This window comes from Myotis daubentonii, chromosome 9 (genome assembly GCF_963259705.1).
Source record: "Myotis daubentonii chromosome 9, mMyoDau2.1, whole genome shotgun sequence".
Classification (NCBI taxonomy): domain Eukaryota; kingdom Metazoa; phylum Chordata; class Mammalia; order Chiroptera; family Vespertilionidae; genus Myotis; species Myotis daubentonii.
Window position 1 is genome coordinate 1969516 of NC_081848.1, and position 3904 is coordinate 1973419.

Genomic DNA, 3904 nt, shown 5'->3' on the forward strand with positions numbered 1-3904 from the left:
TTAAAAATAGAGGAGGCCGAAACCGGTTTGGCTCAGTGGATAGAGCGTCGGCCTGCGGACTGAAAGGTCCCAGGTTCGATTCCGGTCAAGGGCATGTACCTTGGTTGCAGGCACATCCCCCGTAGGAGGTGTGCAGGAGGCAGCTGATCGATGTTTCTCTCTCATCGATGTTTCTAACTCTCTATCTCTCTCCCTTCCTCTCTGTAAAAAATCAATAAAATATATATAAAAAAAAAAAAATAAAAAAAAAATAAAAATAGAGGAGGTCCTCTGCTCCCAGCCCTCAGTACATGGGTAGGTGGCCTTGGGTCCTTCCTGCCAGTTGGCGTGCGGCACAGTCTCTGCCATCGTCAGGGATTGTCTGCTTGTGGAGCCAGTGCCAATGGATTTGGGTTGGAGGGAGCAGGCCCAGGGGATGGACTGAGTGTAGTTGGGCCCTGGATGGCACCCGGGCGGGGCTGAGTGAAGGGCCTGGGGCAGCTCTCAGCCATGGCTTTCCCGCGGATGGTGCTCAGTACCAGCTCAGCCCTCACATCTGAGCAGACAGAATCCTTGCTCTTCGACGTGGCCGGCCACAGGCGGGTGGGGTGTGAGGGCTCCGTCTGTCCTGGAAGAGCCGGGCTTCCTCTGAGAAGGTCTCTTCAGGCCTTGGGGTCCCCAGGAGCCCCTACCTCCCACCAGGCATTTGGAAGGATCGGGTCCCCCAAGGGAGGAAGGGGTCAGGGGCCCTGCCCAGGAGGATCAACCAGCATTCAACCAAATACAGATCTGCAGAGTTGATCCCAAGTCCCCTCTGTCTGGCTGGGGGACGCGTCTGTGCTGGGGAGTGAGCCCCCACCCCGCCTGGCAGGAGGCCTCTTAGCAAGTCTCCAGCTCCTCCTCCTCCTCCTCTCTGCAGCACAGCCCCTCACAGAATGCCTCCTTCACTGTTTCCTCCAAACTCAAATAATTGACTCCCTGGTTTGTTTTCCCATGGGAGTGTGAGCTCTCCAACTCATTCATGCCGTGTGACCAGCCCCTGGTTAGGCCCTGGCACATAGTAAGATGCTCAAGAAATCTGTGTCCATGAGTGAATCACAACAGTACTGAGTGGTCTGAGCTGAATGCCTCAGAGCGGGACAGACAGGCGTCCAGCGGAAGGAGCCATCACTGATGGCCTGGGTCAGAGGGAACGCCTGTAGAAGACATAAATCAGCCTTGATTTTCACGGCCTTGAAGTCACTTGAACCTGGGTTCCTTGCTCAGGACAACTGAGAGTGGCATCCTCCAGAATCCATATGTTTTGTCTTCCTCCTACGATCTATCAATCTACCTCGGTTTCCCACCACTCTTCTGTGATAGGCTGGCGCTGGCTCCCCATAGCTCAGGAGAGCCAATCGGGTGCATCTCTTCCCCACACATCTTGCATTGGTAGCTGGAGATTGGTCATGGTGGGAGAAATGGGCTCACTACAAACCAGCACTTTTTCACCCTGGAAGAGCCAGCTGCTAAACTGTTATCAGCACACCCACCGCCTTCTACCTATTCATCTTCATCCATCCTTTCTCTTCCCTTCTCATAACTCTCTCCTTCCCACCTATCTTCCTTTCTCTCTGTATTCCTGTCTTTTTCCTTCCTTTTTTCTCAGTTATTTTATCCAATTAGCAAACTATGTATTCATCCATCCATCCATTTTTTGCCCACCCATCATTCTTCACATATATTACCCATCTATTTCCCCACTCAGATTCATCTAACTTTTATTTCTTCCATCCATCCATCCACCCACCCATCCATTCATCCATGCATCTATCCATCCATCCATCCATCCATCCACCAACTCATCCATCCATCATCCACTTACCCATCCATCCATCCATCCATGCATCCACCTACCCATCCATCTATCTATCCACCCATTCATCCATCCATCCATCCATCCACCAACTCATCCATCCATCATCCACTTACCCATCCACCCATCCATTCATCCATCTACTCACCCATCCATGCATTCATGCATCCATCCATCCATCCATCCATCCATCCATCCATCCACTTATCCATCCATCCATCCATCCATCCATCCATCCATCCATCCATCCACCCATCCATCTATCTATCCACCCATCCATTCATCCATCCACTCACCCATCCATCCATCCACCAATGTTCTCTGAGCATCTACTCTGTGTCAGCTACTCCCAAGGCTCAGACCCATCCCCCAGACTTGGGATGAAGGTGCATGAGCTCCAAGGACTAGCAGAGCCTCCTAGTGCAGCCCCAGGCTCAGCCCATTGATGGCGGATCCATACTAGAACCCTTTGTTTTTTCTCTTATGCTTCTTGGCTTCCCTGCTCTTTCCTCCTTATGTCTATCCTCACAAGGTTGGGGAGACACTGTGAGGAGAGGGGGCTCTCCCTCCTCACCTTTGGCAAGAGCCCCGTGGAATGGGGACTGAGTTTTTGAGGAAGGGCTCCCCACCCTCGAAGACCCCATGAGCTCTTAGCCAACTTCCTAGTAAGTTCAAACAAGAGGTGGCTCCTTTGGTGCCTGAGAAGAGGGAATTCCCATTATGGAGCCAGGTCTACACCCCAACACCACTCCACACCTCTTAAAACTCCAGCTGGCTTGTGAAGCAAGCTTGTCTAGGCTCTTTTCCCAGGGATATTATTGCAAAGGATTAGCTGCTCAGCCTGGTGAGCCAGCGGGGCGGGACTCCTGAGCTTGACCTGGATTCAAGGGGAGGGAGGGAAACCCACTCTCCTGCATACACACCACCCAGAACATGCCACCCCAGCCGCACCCACCCTGTTCTGTCCCTCCAGCCCCACCCGGGAGAGGCACAGTTATGCACTCGCTGGGGAGGCTCCCAGGACCACAGCCCAGGTGGGGACCAGGTGGCCTGTCTGGCAGGTGCTCCTGCAGGTGGCCGGGCAGAGGTCTCTGCTGGGGAGGCTTCCTCACGCCTGGTCCTGGGCTCTGTGCTGAGGGGGGCGCACCTGAACCGCCCCCTTCGGGAGTAACCTGAGGCCCACCTTCATGGCTTCCTTTAGGGGGCCTGGCTCGGGGGGGGGGGGGGGCAGATGTTTTCTGAGTCACACAGCGAACCTGCTGTGGAGACGGCGCGAGGTAAGCGTTCGGGCCCCAGGCCCAGCCCCCTGGCCTGGCATTGCTTGCATTCCCGGCATTACTGTGTCTGTCTTTTAGATCCAAGCGAGTTCTGGCCTGCTCTGCCAGGAACACCCGCAGGGCGTGTGCACCTGGTTAGGGCTGCCGGACGCACGGCGCTCTGAGGCCGCCTTGCACGGAGGGGCTCAGGGGGCGCTGGGGCCCTTAGCTGAGGAAAGACCTGTGCGTCTCCTGGCCTTGGGTTCAGATGCCAGCTCTCCCAGGTGACTTAGGCCAGTGCGTTCTCCTCCTAGAGCTTCCGTTTCCCCGTCTGTTAGCGGGATCATTGAGCAGGTTGCTGGATTGTAACGTAGGGAGGACGGTGCCTGGGCGTCGCCAGGTGAGTTGAATAATTGGCAGCCATTTCATTGCAAACCCCAAATCCCTGGCACCCACCCTTTCCCTTAAGACGAGGAGCAGCCCCACCGTCCACCCAGGGACCTCCCCCTGAAGCCAGGCCCACACAGCACACAGCTGCTGGGCTTGTATGACCCAGTCCACAGCCCTCTGTCCGTGGGCCTCAGCAGACACCTCGGCCTCTGCCAGGGGCCTCTCGGCTCAGCAAACTGGCCCACCTGTGAGGACACGGCTCCCCTTTAAAAGGTGCATCAGAAGGAAGCAGCCCGACTGGTTGCTGAGCTGTAGGAAATAATTAAACTGGGGGAGAAAAAACACTCCTTCCACAAATCAGGGTGGGTCTGAAGGTGCAGGGTGTGGCCTGGAAAGGAGCTGCTCTGCCTGGAGGCAGCCCTGT